We start from the raw sequence: 27,454 nt of genomic DNA, 5'->3' as shown, positions 1-27,454 counted from the left end.
CACAACAACCCAGTGAGATGTGACTAAACCACACTGGATGGAAGGAGAAACTGAGGCCCTGGGAGGCCTCGTTCTGATCCTACTCCCAACCCTGAGATAAGGTGGGGGTTGGTGAAGAGAGCAAAAGCTAGGGAGCAAAGCCCTGTGCCCAGAAACCACAAAGGCCTCAAAACCATCTGCGCTCTCCAGCCCAGGCCCTTCTCCCTCTAATCCAGGCCAGGATGGGAGCTGCCTCCCCTGCTCTCCTGGGGACGGAAGCCAGTTAAGCTTTCCCTCCCTGTCTGCTGAAGCAGCTCTTGACATCCCCTCTCCATGATTACTTCCCGGCTTGATCAAAGGAGACAGGACCATCCTGGGTTCTGCTCTGTATGGCAATGAAAATCCCAAAGGGGACTGGACTCCTGCTCTTTATCCTGCCTTCCACTTTTCCTCCAAAGTCCCTCCCTGCTTTCCAAACCTGCCTGCCTGACTCAGTGCTGCTTTACCTGTAGGACTCCTTCATCGGGGGCTTCCCTGGTGGCTCAGAGGTAAAGAATCCGCCTGCCAATGCAGGACTCGCAGGTTCATTCCCTGAGTCGGGAAGATCCTCTGGTGGAGGAAACAGCAACCTGCTCCATGATTTTTGCCTGGAGAATCCCATGGACAGAGGAGTCTGGTGGGCTTCAGTCCAGGGGGTCACAGAAGAGTAGGACACAATTTAATGATGAAACAACAACAACTCTTTCATTAGCAGATCCTGGATCACAACTCCTGCTGCTGCTAGACAGACGGGCGGCCTCTAGGAGGTAAATGCCCTCCTGTCAGGAAAGACATCGCACACCTCGGAGAAATCCCACCCCCCAGGAGAGGGGAACGTGGCCTCATTTCACTCCTCATTCTAATTACACTCATAACAAAAGGAAACATGTCTGCTGCCAGATGGAAGAAACAAGGCAGATTTCTATTTACCCCTCCCTGCTCCTTCCTGGTTTATTCTCTGGAGAAATTCGGGGTGACTGATGGTGTCAGGGACCCTGGAGGATGCGCATCAACATTCTCAGGTTTTCTCAGGGAGGGAGCCCGAGCACCCATACACCCACAGCCAGCTGCTTCCTGCTGTCCTCCCACCAAATGGAGATTTCTCCTTTCTCAACTAAGTGACATATGAGAATTGCCATTAACAGACAGCTGAATCAAGTGTTAACTCATTTTCACAGTGGAAGTCTCCAGGCCAAGGACAAGACAAGAATCTCTTGCTGGCAGAGAAACTGCTTGCTTGTTGACAAGGACCAGCAGAGAAAAGCTGCATTCTTAACTGACACGGGCCTGACACCAGTCCTGGAGATATGGTTTTGTGGTTCAGCACAAGGATTCCGAAACTAGACTTCAGTTCAAATCCGTATTGAACAAGCTGCGTGACCCTGAGCAAGTCACTTACGCCTCGGCTCTATCTATAAAAAAGCCATGATGTCAACAATCCATGACAATGACACAAGGCGTGATATAATATCGAGTAAGTGCTCAACACTTTTTAACCCTTATTTTGCTTATTCTCAACCAGGGACCGCAGACCACCACTACCCACTGCAGAAGAACCACAGGTTCCATTTCTGTGCTTCCTGATCTACTTTTTCTTCTTTGCCAAAGTTTCTCACGTTTCCTATTTTTTTGGAGATGTTTGGGTGGTTTTATTTTGTGGTGTTTCTGTTAGGTCAGTCAGCTATTTATTTATTTATTCAACAATAGCTGTACTCATTGAGTGGCTAATGTGTTCATAACCCAGGCAAACCAAGATGATATTTCAATGATCAATCCAATATCATTCTTGAGCTCTAAAAGCTCATAAGCTAATAAGGAACACAAGGCATGGGCATTAAGTAGTTATAATAAATCTAACATAAAGTTTAAAGCAATAAGTCCCATTAGAGAGACACAGCTAATCAGACCAGCAGAGTACTTCTGTTTTTCAAAATGAAGATAGGTTTGTAATCATTATGCCAATTTTTCAATCAACTAATGAGTAACGGTGAATGTTCTCAGCTAAGCCTATATTAAATCTGTGTTAATTATTTCTTGATTAGTATGGCCTTAACTCCAAAGAGTTAGCCAGAAAAAGGATCCAATATTTGTCATCATCCTCTATGGAGACCAGAACTTCCTCTTTGCATGACAGGTGTCTAGAAATAGTGCCTTCAGAACATATTGCTTCGATGGCTGCCAATAAATACAGGTTTATTTGGATGGAGCAGTGTCTAAAAGGATGCATTCTGAAGTTTCACTTCCTACATCAGTATATTTTCTCATCAGCATCTTAAAGTTGAAAATTAAATGTTCAAAGATGATTCAGGCTGCTATACCTACGATATTCTCAAATCACAACAGACAGGAGACTGGTAATAATCATGAGTGAACCTAAGAGCCCAGGTTGCAGGGCTCCTCAGTAAATGCACCTGTGTCCTCCCGTAACTGTAACTCAACCCCCAGTTACCTGTGCTGCTTCAGGAGCGCCCAAGTGCTGGCCTGCACCATGATATATCCATGCAGATCCACAGACAAGTGAGAAAAATAAGGGCAATGTGGTTAAGCTCCCCAAAACTAAATATACTGTATCTTTAATTTTTAATAATTCATCCTTTAAAATTTTGTGTTTAGATTCTCACTAAATACTGGGTTGGCAAAAAGTTCATCTGGGTTTTTCCATAAGCTGGTACAAAAAATCCTGAACCAACCTTTCAGCCAACCCATCACAAATGGTGGTAGTGGTAGTTTCTACATTTTAGTTCAGTTTAGTCCTGTTGTTACCGTTTATGGGTTAAAAAAAAATATGTGGCAATTCTGGGTCAGTCCATCGACACTTTTCAATCTCTCTACAAAACCCACAAAGCTCAGACTCTCCTATGAAGAAGGCCTTCTCAGTTCCAAGATCTCACACTGCACTTGAAAGAGAGCCTCCGCCTCGTAACTGCTGATGAAAAATCTGAAAAGCTTCTCCAGTCCAAGGGGGCTGTCTGGGTCACAGAGGTTCCTAATCTAGTCTTTTTTTTTAATTGAGATATAATTGTGATAATTTCAGAAGTACAACATAATGCTTCCATGTATGTAGGTACTAAAAAAGATCACTACAGGAAGTCCAGTTAACATCCATCTACACACACATAGCTACAACTGTTCTTCTTATAAGGACCTAATCCAGTCCTGGCTGTTTGAACAATGCCTTGGAGCTAAGACTGTGCCTCCCAAATATACATGTGTACAGCTATGACCACTCCCCTGGGCACTCATACAAATTCCCAATTGTTCCTGAATACCTTCACCTTTATGTCCCATGGGCACCTCAGAGCCAGACCAACAAATGAAATTCCACATCACTACATCTCCTCCTGACCATGATCTCCTGAGCCTATCCCAAAAGATGGCACCACCCAGTCAGAGACCAGGAATTCATCCTACATGCCTCCTGTCCTGCCTCGCATTTAATTAGGCATAAAGTCACATCAGTTCGGGGGCTTCCCAGGTGGTGCTAGTGGAAAATAACCTGCCTGCCAATGCAGGAGACGTAAGAGATGCAAGTTCGATACCTGGGTTGGGAAGATCCCCTGGAGGAGGGCATGGCAACCTACTCCAGTATTCTCCTCTGGAAAATCCCATGGACAGAGAAGCCTGACGGGTTATAGTCCATGGGGTCGCAAAGAACCGGACCCGACTAAAGCAACTTAGCACATGAATCGGGGAAGACAGACGTGGAAAACATAAAAGTTTCAGAGAGGGCACACAATGAGGAAAATTCTAATGATCTGTCTACCCTGCAGTCAAAGAATACTTTTTCAAAAGCAGACCTGAGGCTATCTTAAATAAAGTCCTTCAATTGCTCCCAGTATTTAAGCAGGGCTAAGGCTGTCCTGGAGAAGGCGATGGCACCCTACTCCAGTACTCTTGCCTGGAAAATCCCATGGACGGAGGAGCCTGGTAGGCTGCAGTCCATGGGGTCGCGAAGAGTGGGACATGACTGAGTGACTTCATTTTCACTTTTCACTTTCATGCATTGGAGAAGGAACTGGCAACCCACTCCAGTGTTCTTGCCTGGAGAATCCCAAGGACAGGGGAGCCTGGTGGGCTGCCGTCTATGGGGTCGCACAGAGTCGGACACGACTGAAGCGACTTAGCAGCAGCAGCAGCACCAAGGCTGTCCTGATGGGTCAACTCCTGCTTCCTTCTCCACTTTCATCACCTGCCTCCCATCATCCACACGCATCCTATGCGCCGATCAGGCACAACTACTTGTGGTGACCTGGGCTTTGCCACACGCTTCTGCCTCACGACTGGTCAGTGAACATCTCCGACGTGCAGGCATTTTACCGAAGGTATTTAATCCTCACAACAGTCCTGTAGGGGGGATGATATCACCCTCATTTACAAAGGAAGAAACTGAGACTAGGAAAAGTCAAGATAACTCGCTCAAGTTCACTGAGCCAGAAAACATGGACTGCCAGCATTTGAACTCAAACCTGTCCAGCTCCAAATTATAACCAGACCATCTCTCTCCCCTTGTCCACACAATAAACTCCCACCCATGCCTCAGATCAAATGTCACTTCTTATAGAAAGCCCTGATGCCTGCACAGGCAACATCCAAGTTCTTTTGTGCTTTCCTGGTGACTTGAGCTTCTATTACAACCCTTATCACCTTTGTGCCATCATAATCTGTCTATTCATCTGTCCTCCCCAAGAACCCATGAGGAACTAAGTGCTCACAGTGATCCTGTGTTATTCATCAAAAACTTCCACATATTGAATCTCTGCGGGCATATAATCGGCATTTAATAAACATTTGTTGAGTGAATGGATTAATGAATGCTTATCAACCCGTTTTCTCAAGGCTGAAATGGAAACTCTCAGGACACAATTTATCATCTACTTATGTTAACAGTCATGTTGGGACATCCGATGACCCCAGTCTGAAACTGCAACCTTAGAAAAAGAGTAGCACCATCTCAATGCAATAATGCAGACTCCCAGAGATGAAGTCACACCTCTAAAAGCCCGCCTCCAGGAACTGAATATAGTCTAAATAGGCGGGGCTCTCATCAAGTGACCACACCTTCCACCAAAAGTTATTTCAGTGGGGAGTAATTGAACAGAGGAGCTGAGTGGGCTATATAGACCATGGGATTGCAAAGGGTTGGACACGACTAAGCAACTTGACAACAACAATAAATTAAACCCAATATATTGGGAGCTGAAGGGATCCAGGGAACAGGATATCAGATATTACAGAGTAAAGGTAAGGGAGATGCATTTACATGTATTTAGACATTTTAAGGTCTTCCCAGGTGGCTCAGAGGGTAAAGAACCTGCCTGCCAATCCAGGAGACGCAAGAAACTTGGGTGTGATCCCTAGGTAGGGAAGATCCCTGGAGATGGAAATGGCTATGCACTCCAGTATTCTTGCCTGGGAAATCCATGGACAAAGGAGCCTGGTGGGCTACACTCCATGGGGTTGCAAAAGAGTCGGAAACAACTTAGTGACTAAACAATAACAATATATTTAAAAATGACACCCACATCATATTAAACCAGTTACCAGTGAGTCACATTATGAAATTTTACTCCGTGGTTCCTGCATGTGCACATCATCCTCCAATGTCATTGTGCCAACCACAACGTACAGGTTTTCTTTGTAGCTGGGTTGTAAAATGCAAGCAGATTCTTTATGGGAGTTAAAAGAGTTTTAAACTTTTCTGAGTTATGAGCCCTCTGAGATCTGATGAGAGCTGTGGATATTCTTTCCAGAAAAATACAGAGATAGGAAATTCTGTATACAAATGATTGAAGCTCCTGGACCCTCTCCTAAAGTCCATCCAAGGACCTTAATGGTTCATGGACCCAGACTGAAAACACTTGAACTACACTCTCCCCAAAAGATTTGGGCTACAAAAGGTTAAAGAAAAAGAATTAACGCTAGGGTTAAATGTTGTCTGTTTCCTTGACCAATCAGATTCCCTCTTGTGGTCAAGGTCCTGAACACAAATGTTAGCCTCAGGAATGGTTCAGCTCCAAGGTCTGGTTTTTTTTTTTTTTGGCCTGATTAGATAATCCACAATCTAGACAAAGGAAGGGCAAGAACCCAAGAAAAATGAAGCACATTCCGTTTCTACCTCCATAGGCAAATGCAAACACAAATCTCCAAACTAACTGTATAATAACTCCCCCACCCCTACAAACCACACCTTCCCCAGAGCACTCACCACCACAGCCCCTTGACAGCCGGCTGACTGATCCCAAACCACTTACAACTGTAAGAGCGAGTTGACTAGCAGGTTTGTAAGAGGTAAGCCTGGTGAGAAATGACACTTGACATCACAGAGAGCACCATTACAGCCAGACAGCAAACTGCTTGGAGCACACTGTTTTGGATCCAAACACAGTTGCAGATGCCTGCTCCCACGGCTGCCACAGCACACAGCCAAGGGGATAGAGCACCTTGCACCATGCATGCTCGATATGGGTGCTCAAATGTTTGTGGAAGGAAGGAAAGAGACAGGAAGGATGAGGGGACTGAGGGGGGCAATGTGGTCCGAGAATCCAGGGAGGCGTGTTCCCATTCAGTTTTGCTCTCCCTAGCTTCTGTCTGCAAGAAAAAGGAAGTATCTGACAGAATCTAAGCTCATTAAAACAACACACGCATGTCATTTGCACCATTATGCAGACGAGGAGATGAAAGCCCAGAGAGGTTAAGTAACTTGGATCAGAGCACAAAGCACGTGGAAGTGGGAGGAAGGGGCTGAGAACTGAGCTCTGCGGGTCCCAGAGACGCATCCTAACCGCTTTAACACATTACTGCCCAGAGCAGTGTTGCTGGCTGGAGCTCCTACCTCCCTCTCTCTGCCACACGCACATGGGGTACCCAACCTGCTCCAGAAGTCTGAACCTCGTCCAATCGTCCATCTCTGAGAGAAAGGAGACCCTGCCATCGGCCAAAGAGGAAGGCCCCCAAACCAAGCCCTGAGATGTTCTGGAAGGACCACAGAGGCTTACACACTCAGCCTCCTTAGCGCCCCATCCACGCTTAATGGCTCAAGCTGCTTGTTTGGGAAAAAAACACACAGAAAAACAAATTGCAAATTGCAAGCAGGAGTCAGGAGAGACTCCAATCTCAGGGACGCCCTCTAGCGTGCCTACAGGGTCCCCACGACATAGCACCGGGCACGATTTCCTAGATGCCCAGACCTGCACTTCCATTGGGGCATCAGACGAATGGTGGGAGGGGCAGCCGTCACCTCCACCACTCAGAGCCAAACCCCTCGCCAATCCCAAGGCCAACATTTGCTGCAGGATGACAGGCAGTCTCTGCTCTCAAGACTGTCCAGCCCACGTCGACCCCACCCGGTCCTTATACAGCAGGCAGAGGGAAAAGAGGAGCAAAGGAAGGTGAAAAGAGAGTGTTGAGGTGGCACAGATGGGTTAAGACAGCACTGCAGTGCGGGGAGGAGGCAAGGAGAATAAGGGAGAAGGGTGAGAGAAAAGACACAGGATAAAGGTCAAGGAAAACCGAGGCAAAGCTAACAAGAAAGACATGCACACACACGGGTCAGCCCAATCACAGTTACAGGTCACCGCCCCCACCCGCCAGGCTTCCAGGCACACAGAGGTGAGGCGAGTGCACTGGAGGGCCCGGCCTTCCTCCCCTCCGCAGGTCCTCACTCTTGCACCATTTCCCTCCACTCTGACACGGTCCCTGGGTACTCTCCCGGAGGGAGGGGCTGAGGGACAGGAGGGGAGAGAGAAGTGAACCGAAGGTAGAACTCGCCAAGCGAAGCCACTTACGCACAGTGCGGCCGGCAGCATTTCCATCCTACCTTTGCTGTCGCCATATCAGCCGGCTCCATGATTGCGGCTTGGCCTAAGGGGCAGCGGCGCCGTCCAGAGAGAAAAGGCAGAGTCACAAAGGTCCACCCAGAAAGAACAGACAGCCCCTCTGAAGGTCGGGAAATGAGAGACCTGTTTCCAAGCTTTGGCCCCGGGACCTCCTCGGCTGGGGGTGGGGAGCAAAGAGCCTTGGGGTCCCCCCCGCATGTCGGGGGCCTGCCCGTGTTCCCACAGACGCCCACTTCGGGCTGAGTCAGGGGGCCCTTCTTCCCAGGAGTTAAGTGCAGGTCTCGCCAGGGCTCCCCCTGCTGGGGGAGAGCTCACAGAGATGAAGGCCCTGCCCTCCCATCACCGGGCCAATTGGTACCCACAGGTCAGGGCGAGGGGAGCTCGTGGGAAGAGGCCAGCTGGCGGGTGCTGAGCAAGTTCCGGGGGTAGCAGGAGGGGAGAAGGCTGGGGGGCGGTGGGGTGCGGGTGTGAGAACCTCAAGAAGAAGGGGCAGGCCCTCAGATGGAAGCAGAAGGTGCTGTGCAAGGAGGTGCCAGAGCCACAAAGCCAGGGCCCGGCAGGCAAGGCCGAGAATGCAGAGGGAGAGGAATACGCCCGGTGAAGCCACTCACCTTGCAATAACATTCAGACTGACTGAGGCCTACACAGGAGCCGGGGCGGGCGGCTCGCACCCCCCCACTCCACTCCCAGAGACTCACAGCCTGTCTAAAGGTACATGAGAGCAGCCGGCAGCCGGCTGGATCTGCAGAGGCCCCTGGATCTCTCTGGAGCAGCCTGATTGGAGGAGCAGGATGACTTCATCCGGCCCCATTCATCACTCTAGGTTTCCTGCCCAGCAGGGACAGGCCGCTCTGCTCGCAGTGACTACCGCTTCCTCTCTGGCCCATTTCACCCGGGCAACCGGGGATAGGCTGTGGCAGTCAGGGCAGCCGCGGGGAGAGGGATCAGAGCACCCGGGGCCTAGGCAGAAGGGGGCATGGGCTGCTCGCATTTGTGGGGAAATGCAGAGTCTCTACTTAAAAGCACAGCGCACGTATCCATTCCTCCAAGTCTGCCAGGTGTCAGCAGCAGCAAGAATGCAAAAGAGCAGCTCAGCTCCTCGGAACCAGCAAGGAAACAAGTTTGTGTGCTCTGGTGAACCACCAGTCTTCCTGCTGGAGTTCAACCTAACACATTGGCATCTTTAGATCTTTCTCCCAATCAGAGAGAACCACCTATGGACGAGCAGGTCAATATCCCAGGGCATCCCTAAGTACCTCCTTCCATCATTCTACAGCAGCGCTTCTAACGTGCTAACCTGGGCTTGCTGTTAGGGACACAGATTCCTTAAAGTCTGTAATTTCAGACCCGCAAAAAGTTACAGGTAGATGAGACTTTAAAGTTTCAGCTCCTTCTAACAGAGAAGAAAACCAAGGCCCAGCAAAAAAGCAAAAGGATCCAAGAAAGGTCTCCCAGCACTTGTTCCCCAATTCCACACAGATTTTCCCTCAGGGGTGGTGAGATCCTGAGAGAATTGATGCCCTCGTTCCCCAACTTCTGCAATCCAGCCCCCAGAGCACAGAAAACCCAGCAAAGCAAGGGTTAAAGGGAGAGATTAAAACACAGCAAATAAAAGAAGGCAGTGACCCAAGGTCTCAACCCTTACCACATGCACCTGCCCTCATTCTTTCTAGTACCTGCTTCTGTTTGTTCAAGCCTGACTTCACAAGGAATCCAAGCAGTCAGGTAACCAGCACATCAAGGAAAGAGCTTTCCAAAAGAATGATTACATCAACAATTCCCCTAGTTTATTTTACCAGCATCTGTGGGTCTGGCAGGAATAATAACAGTAGCAATTCCCACTGGTACAGTGCTCCATAATTTACATGTTTGCCAATCCATTACCTCATCTGACACTTTCAGGCATCCAGTGAGACAATATTGTTTTCCCCGTTTCACAGATAATGAAACAGATTCAGAGACTTTAGGTGACTTGCCCAAGGTCACACAGACAGTACGGCAGAGACTCAAACCCATGTTCACTGACTCCAAATCCCCTTCCACTAAACGTTATTCTATTAAACTTCTCACCCCTCAGTCCCCAACTCCTGCTTCCCAGGACTACAGACTCACATAAAACCTCAGTTAATTTGCAACTTCCCTTTGAGACTCCACCTTTCTGTTGAAGATGGCAAATTAGAAAATACACTATCAAACGTTAGGAGAAAAAAAAAATCCTGGATCCATCTAGAGGGTACTGTATAAATTTAGCAAATCTCCTGTGTCCGATGGAAACTGCTTTTAAAAAGAATCATCAATGGGCTTCCCTGGTGGTGCAGTGGATAAGAATCCACCTGCCAATACAGGGGACAAAGGTTCTATCCCTGGGCCAGGAAGATTCCACATGGCTCGGGCTACTAAGCCCGTGCTCCAGAGACCTCGAGCTGCAACTACTGAGCCCATGTCCTGTAACTACTGAAGCCTGCATGCTCTAAGGCCCTCGACCCACGACAAACGAGCCCCTGTGCTGCAGCTACTGAAGCCCAACCACCACAGGGCCAGCAAGTTGCAACTACCGAGCCCAAGTGCTACAATTTCTGAAGCCCGTTCGCCTCGCACCTATGCTCTGCAACAAGAGGAGCCACTGCGATGAGAAGATCGTGCACCACAGCGAGAGAGTAGCCCCTGCTCTCCGGAACCAAAAAATAAAAGAATCATCAAAGATTCATTCATGATCACTTTCTATAAGCAAAAACGTAGACCAAGACACCTGACCAAATTGGTCAACCATCAAGATTAAAATTAAGGAGGGAAAAAAGATGCATATCCTGGTTCCTGGAGGTACATTCTTTTCCAACCATCATCAACACCAGACAGATCACTGCTCCCTTCCCTTTCTCATCTTAACGCTATTAGCCAAGGGCCGCCAAGTTCCATAAACCTAAATAAAAAAGGACAAGGATGAGAGTAAGAGAAAATCATGCAGGTCAATGAATTGTTTTTCATTAACTCATTGCCTGGTTTCCATAAGCCCTAGACTATTGTCACAGATACCTATTCAACCTGAGGTGAGTAAGAGACTTGGTCAGTATCACAGTGGTGAGATTCCATCATATTTCCACACCTTTGCGTGTGGGGCGTGCCAGACCCACATCTGTCAGCTCTGCTCAGAGGCCTGGAATGTGCCTTCTGGCCATCGCTGTGGCCTACAGGCCTCTCTGTTCCTGGACTGACAGTCAGATGTACAAACAGATGGAGAGCAGAAGGTTGGTACCCACGAATGAGGATGTTCTGTTTCATAAGAATCACACAAAAACCAGACGATGTTAATGGGACGTCACCCAGTCTCCCCAGAGACCAAACACATTCACCTACTCAGTTCTTAAAAGCATCCACCTCACACAGCCCTGGATGGTGAGCTTGGAGACAGCATGTAGAAGGGGTGCTTCACCAGAAGCATTCATGTGTATTTTACAAAACAATTCATCTGCCCTGAACTTAGAGCAGGGCAGAGGGGAGTGCTACTAGCTATAGAACAGACAACCTGGAAGCTGGGACAGTGGGGGGAGGTAGGGGATAGTGCTAAGCTTTGATGAGAGAGAAGAGGACTGTGTCCCTGAGTCCAAAGACACCTCCAAAGAAAAAGACAGAAAAGAGAATGACATTGAAGGAAAAAAAGCAGAGTATCTAATTAAGAAGCCACTGAGTCTGCATCTCTGCTACTTACCAGCAAGAAATTGATCTGGATGATTCCTTATAGGATAAATAACTCCTCTATTCCATGCACTTGCTTTCTGAACTAGGGCCCAGAAGTTCTCCAACAGCTTCATCTCCTTACATTTTGCCTAACGTTTACTGAAAAGATAGATAGACCAACAGATAGATATATAGACAGACCAGACCGATAGGTAGACAGACCGATAGATAGGCAGAGAAAGGCTAGGAGGTCCTCTTTATAACATCACTACAACATTTTCTCTCCAGGGCAATTACTCATACTAATTACGCACATGCTGCATGCTCAGTCACTCAGTCATGTCCGACTCTTTGCGACTCTATGGACTGTGGCCCACCAGGCTTCTCTGTCCATGGGAGTCTCCAGGGAAGAATACTGGAGTGGGTTGCCATGCCCTCTTCCAGGGGATCTTCTCAACCCAGGGATCGAACTTGCATCTCCTTTATCTCCTGCACTGGCAAGAAGGTTCTTTACCACCAGAGCCACCGGGGAAGCCCAATTACTTTACCCTAGATACTATATTCTAACTTCTTAATCACCATACTTATGTACAAAGTTAAGGAGGGGGAAAAAAAAAAACCCAGATGCTTGAAAAGAGGCAACAGTGACTCTGGGCAGGGGCCGGTTAGGGCGTGGGGTGGGGAGTCCAGGCACCCAGTCCTAGAGGACAGCTCAGAGGCAGGTACTGCAGCTGCTTTTTAGGAAGCGCCTCCTTGGGCACCTGCCTTTGGGAGGAGGCACTGCCAGGAAGAAGCAGGACTGGCTGTTTCAGACCCTGGTCAGATGAGTGAGCCTGCTGCACCATGCGGCTGTGAGGTGCCCTGAGTGAAGGGCGGTGGGGCAGCCTTGTCTGCATTGCTTATAAAATCTGCAGCCGGATCACTGTGCCTGTCCTAAGACCACAAATACGGATCAGGTGCCTGAGCCAAAGAGGTGAAATCCCTTCTCTCTAGACTGCCGACACTTCCTGTGAACCGAAGACGGTGATGAAACAGGGAGTCTCCCAGCACGACAGACCTTGAGAGGTCACTTGATGTGTGCTCTCCTCGTACACAGAAAACGGCAGCTTCTCTTGAGAGACGAAGAGACAGAACAGGAAAGAAGGAGACAGCGCAAGTGAAAGGGGGCAGAGTGTGTGAGCTCCCACGACGGCGACTGTGTGTCTGACGGTTTGGAAGGTGCCAGCCTCTTCTTTGCTCGTTAGCCATCAGCTCTTCAGGGGCAGCTGAGCCTCACGGCAAGCCTGCCTCTCAAATCCTCCTCCTTAGGTCTGAATTCTGACTCAACCGCCCACCCCGCTGTGTCACCCTGGGGAAGTTACTGCCCCTCTGTGCCCCATTTCCTCATCTGTGAGACAGGGGTAACACTATCCCTCAACTCACTGGCTACTATGAGGATTAAATGAGATAACATAGGGAAGGGGTTGAGAAATGCGGGAGACCTGGGTTCAATACTGGGTTGGGAAGACCCCCTAGAGAAGGGAATAGGCTACCCACTCCAGTGTTCTTGGGCTTCCCCGGTGGCTCAGCTGTTAAAGAATCTGCCTGCAATGTGGGAGACCTGGATTCGATCCCTGGGTTGGGAAGACCCCCCGGAGAAGGGAAAGGCTACCCACTCCAATATTCTGGCCTGGAGAACTCCATGGACTGTATAGTACATGGGGTTGCAAAGAGTCGGACACAACTGAGCGACTTTCACTTCACTTCACAGGAAATACTACTTAAACGTTGAGAGCTTTAAAAAAAAAAAAATTTCAATGGTTCATTTCCTGTCTTCCTCCATCCAAACAACCTCTCCTCACCAGAGCAAAACCTTTTAAGACCCCTGCAGGGGTGACAATGGTGGAAGTAGGTTGGACAGAAAACAAGCCCTGCCCCCACTGCTTTTTCAGTGGAATGAAAGCACTCGAGCAGTGGGGTGAGGCAGTCACCAGAACAAGGAAAAGGCAGAAACGCAACAGGAAGAGACCACCAGGAGACACCTGCAGGTAACGCTGAAGGGTCATGGACTCTGTGGGGACACAGAGGGGAGTTTAGCAGAGAAAGCCATCAAAGAACAAGGGAAGACTCCACATGAAAATAAGAAGGGAAAGAAAGATTCACAAAGAAAATCCAGGGCTTCCCCGGTGGCTCAGTGGTCACCTGTTAATGCAGGAGACACGGATTTGATCCCTGGTCCAGGTGGATCCCACATGCCACAGAGCAACTAAGCCCATGTAGCACAACTATTGAGCCTTTGATTTAGAAGCTGGGAGCCGAACTACTGAGCCCACACACCCCAACTACTGAAGCCCATGAGCCCTAGTGCCCGTGCTCTGCAACAAGAGAAGCCACCACAATGAGAAGCTGGCGCACGGCAATTAGAGAAAAGCCTGTACAGCAATGAAGACTCAGGACAGCGAAAAAATAAATAAATAAAATTAGAAAAAAAGAAATAAGAAAATCAGGAAACCAATCTGACTGGAAGTGGGAGAAGAAAGGAGACTAAGCAATTCCAAACTCAAAGTGGAAATTTCCACTACAGGGCTTAACCGAAGTGTCCGAGAGGAGCCGTGGCTGGAGAGTAACTGCCCAGCATGAGGGAAACTCAGGAGCTGGCAGCTAATCCTGCCAAGTGCAAGTCTGACTTGGTCTCACGAAGCTGAACTGCTCCCTGGACGGCACCCTCCACTGGCTGGATAAGGGACCATGCCAGGCCGCCCACCTCCCACGGGGGCTCACTTGGGGAAACCCACAGCTCAGGCCAGACTCCGAGGTCTTTGCCAGGATCACTGCGGCTTCACATCAAAGCTCCTCAAGGTACAAGACATCCAAAGACTCATCTGCCTCAGCCAGCAGCACTTCCCGGGACCTCACAAGCAACAGGAGTATCAACAATACTGCCTGGACATCAGCCTCTAGAACTGGACAGGGCAGTGTCACATAGTGGTTAAAAACTAGAGTCAACTTACCTGGATTTCAGCCTACCACTTAGCAGTGGTGTGTTCCTATGCAAATTCTGATACCTCCCTAAGCCTCAGTTTTCCCATCTATATAATGGAGGCAATAGTTTTACATTTCATAGAGAAGTGGGGAACCTGAAACAAGAGCACAGTGACTGACACCAACAGGCACTTTCCACAAACGTCAACTAAAATAATGTCGCCTGTGTGATGACTATTTTAAGGACGCTCGGGAGTTGGGAACAATGGGAACTCCCTGAGTTCCCTCAAATCCTAGGCCATCTGCACTTGGTGCCAAGGCAAAGCTGGCACTGGTCTGGTTACACCAGTCCTGCCCTGACTCACCATCTCCAGTGGAGTCACACTACTTCCAGCCAGCAGCTGGTCCCTGAGCGAGGGGACCACTTGACAGATTTGTGCGAGTGCTTCAAAAATAGGAAGGGCCATAAATGCATAAGGTGGGAAATCCTCCCACTCCTCTCGCTGGAGGTTGACGCCTATGCCTGTATCAATTTTCACACAAGACTTCGAGCCAGCCAGGTAGCAGAGGACCCCAGAGCCCTTCCCATCAGGGTTCAGGGTGAGAGATGAGAAGCCACGGGATTATCTGAGCAGGAGGGTTAGCAGCCAGGGGAGAGGGGAGAAGGCCAATCACACTACCTGACCTTTTTACGGTACATGTTAATAGGAGCTGCACACGTTGCCACTGTACAACCACACACTCTACTGAGGACAGAGGCAGTGCTGGTGGAGGTCAGGGTGGGAGAGCCGGGGGCCCTCCAAAGGTCACTAGGACATCCACTGGACACGGGATGCGGTACCTTCTAACGACTACTGCTGAAACCGAGAGGAAAACAAGATGAGGAGACAGACGGAGGTCACAGATCCCTGGGAAGGCCTACTGAACAAGAGTGTTTCACTCCCTCATTGTTGTTCTCTGCAACTGCCAGACCAGGCCAATGGGAGAGGTAAGGGAGAAACTGAGGGCAAGTTCCCGAGGCAGGGTATCCTCCTCTGGGTCCCAAGTTTCTCCTAAGGGACCAGGGTGGGGTGTGGGGGCGGACAGAGGGAGGGCTTCAAGATAGTGGAGGGGTGGGAGGCGGGGATCACCTTCCTCCCGGCAAATACATCTCCTAAGAGACTGCAAACGCAACTGAAAGATGCACATACAGAACCGCGTCAGTTCTTGGACCAGGGGCTGGGGAAGAGTTGCAAGCCAGCAGCACACAAGGGAAAACGTGGAGAGCATGCCTCCGGAGCCGACCACCCGCTCCAGACTGTCCTAGCTTTTCTTCTGAAGGTGACTGGCTCCGCTGCATCCTTGGAGCTGCCGCTGCAGCGCTTACATCCAGAAAACAAACAGACCATTAAGCTATGGAAGCTGGGTGGGGTGGGAAAAGAACAACCACGGAACCATGCTATTTAAATGTCGAAGGAAGAACTCATGGGCCCCAGAGGGATCTGAGCCGAGGGTCTAAGAAGAACATACAAACCCATTTGCACAGCAACACCAACCAGCAGTTCTTCCTTGGCATTGGCCGTTCCCTTCCCCCAGTGTCCTCTCTCACAGCTACGAGGTGGAAGGTGTCCTGCTAGGCAGACACCCCAGCCCTCCACAACTGAAGGAGTGGAGTCCAGGCCACTCCCTTTGCCGTCTCTGCCTGCTGACTCACCACTGAGCTCAGCTACCATTGAGGGATCAGATGGCCACTCCCTCCTCTCCTGGGAAGTCACCACCAGCAGAGGGTGCTGGCGAACCCACAGGGAAGTGAACTTTTGCCGGTCCTGCAGTTGACCACCGGGGCTTCACCAGGGACCTGCTGGGAGGTAAGAGTAACAACAGTTCTGTTCTGCAGTTGAGGCATAATGGTGAAATGGAAAGAAAGCTGTATAAAGAGATACTGTCAAACAGAGATGTACAGAAACTTTTGTGCATATAACTTGTTAGTTAAAATCCTAAGGCACTATTCAAAATCAGCATGGTATAAGAAGCATAGGATTCCCAGATGGCTCAGTGGTGAAAAATCTGCCTGCCAACGCAAGAGATGCAGGAGATGTACGGTTTGATCCTGGGTTGGGAAGATCTCCTGGAGGAGGAAATGGCAACCCACTCAGGGAAGATCCTCTGGAGGAGGAAGTAGAAACCCACTCCAGTATTCTTACCTGGAGAATACCATGGACAGAGGAGCCTGGTGGGCTACAGTCCATGTCGTCACAGACATGACTGTGTTGGACATGACTGAGCATGCACTTGCATGCATGCACAGGAAGTATACTGAAAAAAAGATTAAAAAAAAAAAAATCTATTTGACCTCTGGGCATATTTAACTGTATCATTCAGAATCACTGTGGTCTCTTCTCTCCCTGTTTGTTTCTTCTTCTGTCTGATTTTGAAGCTTTCTGAGATAAACTTCATTAAAAGACTACTAGCTCATACACTTCCACGTCTGACGCTTCAATTCTAGGAAGTTGATAACGAAAGGCCCACTAGATATAAGGAAAAGCAGAGGGTCCTGCACCGGGCCCCCATGTGTATCCTCTTTTAAGGGGAAGTCATAAAGCGATGCAAATAAAACTTGAGCTTTGAAGTAAAGTGGTCAGCTCTGCCACTGACAAGCAAAGACAATGGACTTTGTCTTATCTAGAAAATGGGTAGAACAGTAACTTCCCTTCCTGGGTCACTATTATGATTAAATAAGAACAGCACATGAAAAGCACAGCATTGAGCACATAATAAGCTCTCAAAATAGGAGCTATTATTAGTAACAACAAATAATACCTCAGATATTGTGCCCACAAACTAAGCACACAGACACTCCGTGTTGTCTTGCATTTGCTCTTCTCATTTGTAGATTTGCAGTAATTTCTTATTAATTATATATTTCGTTACTGAAAAAGACCCCAATGAATGTACTTAGCCGATTTCCCATTATGGAAGTGATTCATAGAGAGGCAGATAACCACTTGACATAGATAATGAAGAAGAAATTCATGAATTAGTAAAGAATAGAGTGTCTGGCAGAGAAGGCAATGGCACCCCACTCCAGTACTCTTGCCTGGAATATCCCATGGATGGAGGAGCCTGGTAGGCTGCAGTCCATGGGGTCGCTAAGAGTCGGACTCCACTGAGTGACTTCACTTTCACTTTTCACTTTCACGCATTGGAGAAGGAAATGGCAACCCACTCCAGTATTCTTGCCTGGAGAATCCCAGGGACGGGGGAGCCTGGTGGGCTGCCGTCTCTGGGGTCGCAGAGTCGGACACGACTGAAGTGACTTAGCAGCAGCAGCAGCATAGTGTCTGGCCCCTCAAATTCTTTGTTAAGGGCTCCTTCAGTAGGTCTCTACCCTTATTTACAGGGACAACTGATGTCAACTCTCAGCCAGAAGGGAATCCACGCCAGGAAAAGGAAATGTGGGTAATAGCTGCTGCATTTCCAGAGGGAAAGGAGTTGAGCAGGTCAAGTGTTCACTTTGTGGATCCCAAAGCAAGTCTGGCATGGAGCCAAACTAATAAACTAGAGAGTTTCAAAAGTCAACCCAGAATTCTACTTACTAACTCACCCATCAGGCTCACACAAAGAATGACAAAGGGAGCTTTTGTGTTTGTGTGTGTGTATGTGTGGGGGATGGGGGGTGGGAGTGAAATACTCAGACTTCCTCCACTCTCTCCAGCTCCCCCAACCCCCAGGACCAGTTCCAACCAGGGCAGCAATGGGATTCTCTGCATCTCAGTGGATGAGCTGCCTCTTTTGGATTAAAGAGTACTGGCAAAGAGAGGGAGAGAGCTCAGCACTTAACTGCTTGTGGCTCCTGGGTCTGAGGATCAGAAGAGGCAGGCACTGAGCAGCCCAAAAAGTGATGACAGATAAGATGAAAATGATTAATTACACATCCCAACCCACCCACCTTTCTCCTTGCTGCACAGTGGTGATTCTTGGGCTATGCAGAAGGTAAGGGAAAAACACAAGCCAGACACTGACCCAGCATCCCAGGTAAAAAGGGACCAAGGGTCTGCCAGAGATTCCCTAAAACTGATGTCACCAATCAGGACACCTAGGTCTTCCCTGGTCCGGCCATATTAAATTGGGTTTTTGTTTGTTTTGGCTCCTCTGGGTCTTCCTTGCAGCGCATGGGCTTTCTCTGCTTTCGGCAAGCGTGGGCTCTAGGGTGTTCTAGCTTCAGTAGTTGCAGCCCACGGGCTCCACAGCCCAGCCCACAGGCTTAGCTGCCCTGCAGCGTGTGAGATCTTAGTTCCCAGACAGGGGATTGAACCCATGTTCCCTGCATTGGCAGGTGTATCCTTAACCTCTGGACCACCAGGGAGGTCCCTTAAATTGGATTCTTGATACAGCTAGAAGGTTGCAGGCTACAGAGTGTGTTCTCAAAGACCACTGGCATGGAAACCACTTGGGAAATGTGTTACCTGTGCAAATTCAGAATTGGGGCTCAGAATTGGAGAGGAGGACCCAGGAATGTGAATACTGAATTAGCTCTGCAAGTGATTCTGCTGCTGCTAAGTCGCTTCAGTTGTGTCCGACTCTGTGCGACCCCACAGACAGCAGCCCACCAGGCTCCTCTGTCCCTGGGATTCTCCAGGCAATACTGGAGTGGGTTGCCATTTCCTGCTCCAATGTATGCATGCATGCTAAGGCGCTTTAGTTGTGTCCAACTCTGTGCGACTCTATGGACAGCAGCCCACCAGGCTCCTCTGTCCCTGGGATTCTCCAGGCAAGAAAACTGGAGTGGGTTGCCATTTCCTTCTCCAGCAAGTGATTCTGAAACCTGTTAAAAGGATGAGGACCACTGCACCCTGGGCTCCCAAGCTGGCTGCTCTTTATCAAGCAGATATAAACACTTCCCATGCAGTGAAGGAAGGAGCTATTAGAAGTTATATTTATACTTTTTAGCTCATCCTTTTAAAATGTCCACTTGTTTACATAATATACAGAATACTTCATACAGTAGTGCAAGCACACAACTTCTGTACATACATACATTCACACATGACATTAGTGATACCACTCAAAAATTTTTTTACTGATGGGGTTTGCCACCAAGCTGGAGTATCAAATAATTCTGGAAAAGTATTGCTTCAAAACAAGGAGTGGCCTCTGCAAATAGCTGCTCTGAGCTTACAGTATTCATCAGTGTCATGTTGAGAAGAGAATCCAGGAGTTTGAGCCTCCAACTGCATTTTAGCTCTAGAGTAGAGAGGAAGACAAAGAATGCAGCTCAGAGCGGGACAAGCCTGAAGGTGGGGTTCCGACTTGAGCCCCGAGCTTCACCCACTCACATTCCTTCCTCACCCCCACCGAGAGGATACCGTTTCTCCCAGCAGGAGGTGGAGATGCTGGGGAACGAAATTTACTAGCCAACCTGCCAGTGATCCAAATCTAAACCCCAGCGATGGTATCCACAGAGAGAGAGAGAGTGGTATGCTGAGCTATAATTAATAACCCCTCTTTCTCAGGCAGAAAAGGAGAAATGCTGGAGTAGGAGAAACACGGAGCAGGTGACGGCTACACCTGCAGACAGTTCTGCTGACAGCAACAGAAGCGGCCGGAGCGGAGCTACAAACTGGGAACTCGGGCGGGGATGGGCGGTGCAGGCAAGCTGGAGAGCCCTGCCCCCAAAGTCAAGGCTGAGCCCAAGCGCCTCTGTGCTGTCTGCCCCAGACCGCACATCCTCTGAGCATACATGTCTGTGGATCAGAGAAAGGGGCATGTGTGAGAGGCAGTCACAGATCAAAGACCATGAAACTGTCACAAAGGTTAACACATGTTAAGGGCTACAGCGGCCCTCTGGGCCACAGTCACAGAATCCCATGATCACAGAACGTTAGAGCTCGCAAAAAGCTTCAGACAGGTATTCAAGTTCCAGGTAGTCACGTCACAAATATTTATTGGGCACCTACCATGTGTCAGGGCTTCCCGGGCGGCGCTAGTGGTAAAGAATCTGCCTGCCAATGCAGGAGATGTAAGAGATTCGGGTTCAATCCCTGGGTCAGGAAGAGCCCCTGAAGGAGGGCATGGCAACACACTCCAGTGTTCTTGCCTGGAGAATCCCATGGACAGAGGAGCCTGGTGGGCTACAGTCCATGGGGCTGCACAAAGTCGGACACAACTGAAGTGACTTGGCGCACACGCACACACCATGTTTCAGTCACAACTCCAAGAGTTGGGTACAACTAGCAAATGAAACAAACACAGTCCCTGCTCTCACGAAGGTTAGGACAAGCTGGGGAGACAAACAACCGAGTAAACAAATAAATACAATTAAGACACCATTAATGCCAAGATGTAGGAGAAGGCGATGGCACCCCACTCCGGTACTCCTCCCTGGAAAATCCCATGGACGGAGGAGCCTGGAAAGCTGTAGTCCATTGGGTCGCTGAGGGTCCGACACAACTGAGTGACTTCACTTTCACTTTTCACTTTCCTACACTGGAGAAGGAAATGGCAACCCACTCCAGTGTTCTTGCCTGGACAATCTCAGGGATGGGGAGCTTGGTAGGCTGCCGTCTATGGGGTCGCACAGAGTCGGACACGACTGAAGTGACTTAGCAGCAGCAGCAGCAGTGCCAAGATGTAAAGGAAGCTGGGCTTCATGGGTGGCTCAGTAGTAAAGAATCTGCCTGCAATGCAGGAGACATGGGGTTCAATCCCTGAGTCAGCAGGATGCCCTGGAGAAGGGAATGGCAACCTAGTCTGGTATTCTTGCCTGGAAAACCCCATGGACAGAGAAGCCTGACAGGCTGCAGTCCATGGGGCTGTAGAGTCGGGGACAGACGGACTCACACACACACACATAAAGAAAGCTGAGAGGCTGAGGACTGGAGTCGACTTGACTGGCTTCCCTGGGTGACTAAGGAGTCATCAAACGCCACCTCTCCTAGACTCACTCTGACCAAGTCTCCAGCTACGGTTCTCTGAGCGCCAAGCTGACCTTCCTCTCAGCTCCCAGGGGTGGCCTGAGCCGACAGCAGTTCCAACAGAAGCTACCATTTCCTGCATGCCAGACAGAGTACCAAGTGTTTCTCCCATTTTATCTCATTGTGATCCCCACAACCTCCATAAAGCAGGTACAGTTATCTCCACTTTCAGACAAGGAAGCAGAGGCAGAGAGGGTAAGATGATGCTGTGAAAGCACCACAGCCAGTAGGTGGTAGAGTCCGGATTTAATCTGAGGTCATCCTTTCATCTTCAAAGTGCAGTCCTGAGTCCCACGTGACCACTGGACAGAGATTGCTGTCCCTGCCACCAACACCACAGGGTTCTGCCATGGCCCGCTGGGGGTCTGCTGCGCGCCCACAGCACTGGGTCCTTGGTACCCGGGGAGCCACCACCTGAGAGTGAGGACTGGGTCTCTCTGTTCCCCAGCCTCAAACCTCCACCTGAAAGCTCCCTGGGAAGAGCACCCTTGTCAACAGATGGCTGAACACTCGTGGGCGTCCATGCCGGAGTGCAGGTGCGTGTGGGCAAGAATCCAGACCATCACTGACCACTTCCAGCCCGTACCTACCTCTGAGACGCACCGAGCCTCTCCCTATCTCTCTTCTCCCTGTCCTCCCCTCACCCGTCTGCCCTGTCTTTCCTAGTCCTCACTACTGTGTTTCTCTTCACGACAAATCACAACTGCCCATAAGCTTACATGCCTCCCCTCTCTCTCCAATGTCCACCAGCCCCTGAATTTAACTCTGATCCTAGAAGTCGGGACCTCTTTCTCCTCCAGAAAACCTCCTCCCCTCTTCCTGTCACAAAGCCCAAGGTACAGTGTGTTTGGCAATGAGACACCACCCCACGATTCTGCCAGGTTCAAGGCCCACGTTAGCACAACGGGCCACACACCTGGACCTCCTCGGCAGCTTCTCAAGCGAAGTCCCCAGTGAGCAGATATGATGTGAACACACAAAGGCAACACCCCCAAAGGTCCCTATGCACAGGTCCCTATCACTGGAAGGAAATTAACACCCCCGAAGACCCCAGAGATCACCCCTAAATCAGGCAGAACACATCGTTCTCTCTCTCACCTTTCTCTTGGGAACCCCGAGTTCTTTACCAAGTGAAGTAATTTACCATGAAAAAGGAAAATAATGATCCCTGGCTGGGCATGAAGAACCCAAAGAGCCAAGGAAGCTGCCTGGAGACAAGGTCCACTCAAGCAATGCATCCTCCAAGGAGTGCACAGCCTCATTCATTGCACCCCACATCCTTCACCTTCAGCCTCTGCCAACACACCATACTCCTTCTTGGGGACCTGTCACCCGGCAAGGAACTGCAACATCCCCAAACACGGCAGACAACCCCACAGCGCTCCCGCCTCTGCGACGAGCCCCGGGTCACCCCAAACCAGCCAAGGGCCACATCCTCCTGCCCTGATCTCCATTCAGGGCCCTGCACCTACTTGGCTCGTAGAAAGGACAGCTTCTTCCTCAAGGAGGAGACGTGGTGGTGGCAGGCCTGCTTCACAGCTGTGCTGCAAGACACTGTCTGGGAGCACAGGTTCTGCACCATGCTGGGCTCAAGGGGAAGCCCAGCACATGGCCACAGGGACCTCGTGGGCTGGGGGCTCGCTCTAGGGCCGCTGCTCGTGCAGCTCCTCCAGCTGTCGACCGGCCCCTATAGTTGAGCTCTCCCCGCCCTGAGGTTCCACACAGAACACAGGCGGGCGGAGGGCCTGGGCTGGGAGGGCCTCAGGCTCCGACCTAACCGGGATGCCCCCTGCCCGTGGCCCGAGCCCTCCTCCACCCTCCCACATCTGGCAGTGCTCCGGGCACTTGGTGAGTCTCCTCTCCTCCTTTGTCCTCAGACAGGGAGGATGGAGCTGTACCTGCATGTGATGTCAGCTGCTGGAAGGGGGGTCGGGTGGGGGGAGCGTGGGCACCATTCCCAGAGGGTTTGTTACTCCTGGCTCTTTCCTCCCGGTGAGGGAGCTGACCGGGGAGATCACCTGAGTGTCCATGGGGCCGTGGGGAATTCAACAGCCAGGCGGGTAGATGGGGCTAGAGTGCCCTGGAGATACAGGATTTGGGAACAATTTCTGGGACAGAAACTGAAAACATCTTTCCTTCTGATAGGAGGCTAGCTATTCGGATGGCCAGACCTGAGCTGGAAGAAACGGGCTTGCTTTCTGGCCTTGCTCCAACCCCAGGAGCTCCAACTCCAACTGCGTTGGTTTCTTGTTGGTTCATTCATCCATTCCACAAACATCTGCTGCTGAGCACTTACCCTGTGCCACATACGAGATACCGTTTGTGTCCTCCAGGGTCTCCCAGGCTAGAGGGGAGATGGAGAAGTGAACCAAAGAGTGCACAGCACAGAGCATGTGGCGGGCAGAATTAACCACAGCCTGCTAAATACTATGCCTAGAAAACAGATGTGATGAAACCTGCCTTCCCTACCTTAACTGGGAGAAGTGAGGGCAAGTTCTAGTAAGACATGCACTTCTTTGAAGCTCATCAGAGAAGACGTGATATAAGAAATCCATAAATTAACAACACCCAAGCCTCTTACTACACTCCACCTTCCTTGATCGTAGGAGCTGATCTTTTTTCCTATTTCACACAGAAAAGGGGTGCTGCTGTTAGTAACCTCCTCACCTTCCTCCTCACCTCCTCCTCACCTGTGAACTCACCTGCACCCACATCCACTATTCTCTCCTATTCTAGACTAGTCCTCTCACCTCTGATCTAGATCAATCTCTTCTCACCTCCTCCAAACCCGTTTCCTTATCTTTCAGCAGAGGCACCACCCAGCAGAGCACGATAGAATCCTAGGACCAACTCTGAAGACCTCCCCCTCTCACACCCCTTGTCCAGGGCATCACAAGTTGAGGACGTTTTATCCCCTAAATGTCTCTGGAACTCACCTACTTTCCCCCCGACCCCCAACAACCAGCATCCCACATCCAAGCCACCAACATCCAGCCCTTCGTCTGAACTATTTAACAGCCTTCTAACTGTACATCCTTTCCCCAAGTTGCAATCTATCTAGAATCAGATCTGACCCCATCGGCTCCCTTCTTAAAACTTCGATGGCTTCCTAGTGCTCTGTGCATAAAGACTCAAGTCCTTGTCGTGGCCAACCAAGCTCCTCTCATCTCGTCTCACTATCTGCCTCCTCTCACTGCTTCCCTCCCATCTCAGACTCATCCTTCTGGCCTTAGTTCATCCACCACACTCTCTCACCACCCCCACTTTGGTCCTGGCCCAATTTATTTGATATGTTTCCTCATGAAACCATGTTCCCTTTCTTCAATACACATATAAGCTTGTATTTTCTCTGCCATACACTCACTTTGCCGACAGAGGTCCATAAAGTCAAAGGTATGGTCTTTCCAGTAGTCATGTATGGTGTGACAGCTGGATCAGAAAGAAGGCTGAGCGGTGAAGAAATGATGCTTTTGAACTGTAGTGCTGGAGGAGACTCCTGAGAGTCCCTTGGACTGCAAGGAGATCAAAGGAGTCAATCCTAAAGGTAATCAACTGAATATTCATTGGAAGGACTGATGCTGAAGCTGAAGCTCCAGTACTTTGGCCACCTGATGGGAAGAGCCAACTCACTGGAAAAGACCCTGATGCTGGCAAAGATTGAGGTCAGGAAAAGAGAGCAGCAGAGGATGAGATGATTGGATAACATCACTGACTCAACTAGACATGAGTTTGAGCAAACTCCGGGAGATGATGAAGGACAGGGAAGCCTGGCATGCTGCAGTTCATGGGGTCACAAAGAGTCAGACACAACTGAGCAACTGAGCACAACAACTTTCCTTGTCTATCTGCTTCCAGCGTTTGTTCCTTGAATCCATCTCTCACACAAGGACCAAGAGGATTTTTCTCACAAGGATACCTGGGACAGACCTCACTCTCTTCCCTCTTCTATAAATACAGTCCACTCCATCCCGGCAGGATGATACATGATCAGGCACCTGCCTACCTGTACAAAGATGATCTCCAGCCACTAGCTAGCTACCCCCACTCCTGGGCCACTGTTGGCATCCATACTGAAGTATTTGCCATTCCTGAGCACGCCTTGCTTTCTCACACCTCCGGCTTATGTACATCTTGTTCCCACGCCTAGGAACGCTGCCATGTGACAGACTCCTACTCCCCTCGCAGCTCTCAGCTGAAGCACAGCCCCCTCCGTGGAGTCTTTCTGGATACCACCGCCCTCTCCCTCCTTCCTCCCCCATCCTACCCTATGTGGAGGATCTACATTATTCTATTCAGGCAAATTTCTTAACTCCACCGAGCTTAAGTTCTCTAAACTCCAATATAAACATAATAATAGCATCTATTTGAAAGGGCTGTTGAGAGGTTTATATTTAAAAGTGTACATAAGAGTCTCTGAACAGACTAGGAACATTAGAAAACAAATTCTTTAGTTCTATTACAATGAAATTCTATGAGACAAAGTGCCATCTGTCAATTATTACATTATACTTACTTTCTTATAGATATGTGTCACTGAAAGATAAGAAGGCTCTTGAGAGCAAATGTCATGCCTTATTCTATTTATGCTTAGGATCAGTATCTGATATTTTGTAGATGATCAATATTCTACACATTCTTTCTGTCTCTGTTTCTTCAAAGACAGAAGAGCATAGATCTGTGAAGAAAATGATAGTAAAGGGACTTCCCTGGTGATCCAGTGACTAAGACTCCATGCTCCCAATGCAGGGGGCCTGGGTTTGATCCCTGGTCAGAGGACTAGATCCCACATGCTGCAACTAAGACCCAGCACAGCCAAATAAATAAATTAATATTAAAAGAAAAAAGTGACAGTATAAACTCACAATAGCCAAAACCATCAGAGTACTGGCAGCTACCACTTACTAAGCACCTACTAAGCACCAGGCACTCAACACATGCTATCTCATGTACTCTTTACAAGAAAAGGCTTTTACAAGTGATGAAACTAAGGTTCAGAAAAGCTGAGTAAAATGCTTTTAAAAATGCACAGTCAACACAGAAGACAAAACCAGGTCTGCTGACTGAGGCTCTCGCTCTTGCCTGCATCTTGCAGGGCCAAGCGGCAGAGGGCCAGGCTCTATTCTTCCAGCAGCCTGACTATGGCAGGCTCCAGCATCTTGTAGACACTTCACGCCGGTTTGTGGCAACCAGGCCGGCATGCAGCGTAGAACTGGCATGTGAATGCATGCAGCCCTGCCTTGGTCCTCAGCTGCACTCCAGCCCCGTCCACGTCTCATTTTCCTACTATGAAAAGGCTTCCTGGTTCAACTGAGATCACGTTCTGTTGAGACTAACATCCTGTACAGAAACGGTCCTTAGTGAAACATCTCTTTTTTCTATGCTTGTGGATTTGTATGAAAGGTCCTGACACTGGGTGAAATGTACTAAATAAAGACTTAGTGGGGACTTCCCTGGTGGTCCAGTGGCTGAGAGTCTGTGCTTCCAATGCAGGGGGCCCAGGTTCCATCCGTGGTCAGGAAACTAGATCCCACATGCTGTAACGAAAGATCTCACGTGCTGCGTCTAAAAGATCCTGTGTGCTGCAACCAAGACCTAGTACACCCAAGTAAATAAATACATTAAAAAAATTTTTTTAATCAACGGTGTAGTTTGAATAAGCAAACAAATAGAGAAGATTGAAGAAAAAAAAAACTAGGGACCTGGGAAACCTTTACCAACTGGTCCAGTTTGGACCTGAGAACTACTGTTTTGTAAATGCACCCCTGGCTTCACCTCGAAGCATGGAACTGGATCAGCATCCTAAATTCCGTGATACACATACTTTAAGGAAGCTAGATCTAGTCTGCTTTCAAACAGAAACCTGAGGGGTTTATTCTTATCTCTGAGACAATCTCTGTTTCCAACAAACTGATTCTCTAAAATCAACACTTCTCCCTGGCACTCCTGCCCAGGAAGTGACTGTCTCTCTGCAGCTACTTCCTGGGCTGGGAACTCTGCCCCCCATCATGGTTC

General features: G+C 49.4%; 1 protein-coding gene and 1 non-coding gene across 7 annotated transcripts in view; both read right to left on the bottom strand.

The window, feature by feature from the left end:
* GRAMD1B (GRAM domain containing 1B) overlaps window positions 1-27,454 on the bottom strand; it is a 186,566-nt gene that overhangs the window by 108,328 nt on the left and 50,784 nt on the right. The gene's annotated exons all lie outside the window — the stretch shown is intronic.
* On the bottom strand, window positions 26,631-26,704 carry MIR2313 (microRNA mir-2313). The gene has a single exon (NR_031161.2). It is a non-coding gene; the product is annotated as a microRNA mir-2313 (primary transcript).

This window comes from Bos taurus, chromosome 15 (assembly GCF_002263795.3).
Source record: "Bos taurus isolate L1 Dominette 01449 registration number 42190680 breed Hereford chromosome 15, ARS-UCD2.0, whole genome shotgun sequence".
NCBI classification, from domain to species: domain Eukaryota; kingdom Metazoa; phylum Chordata; class Mammalia; order Artiodactyla; family Bovidae; genus Bos; species Bos taurus.
Note: the sequence above shows the minus strand (reverse complement) of the source record. Positions and strands in the feature narration are given on the sequence as shown.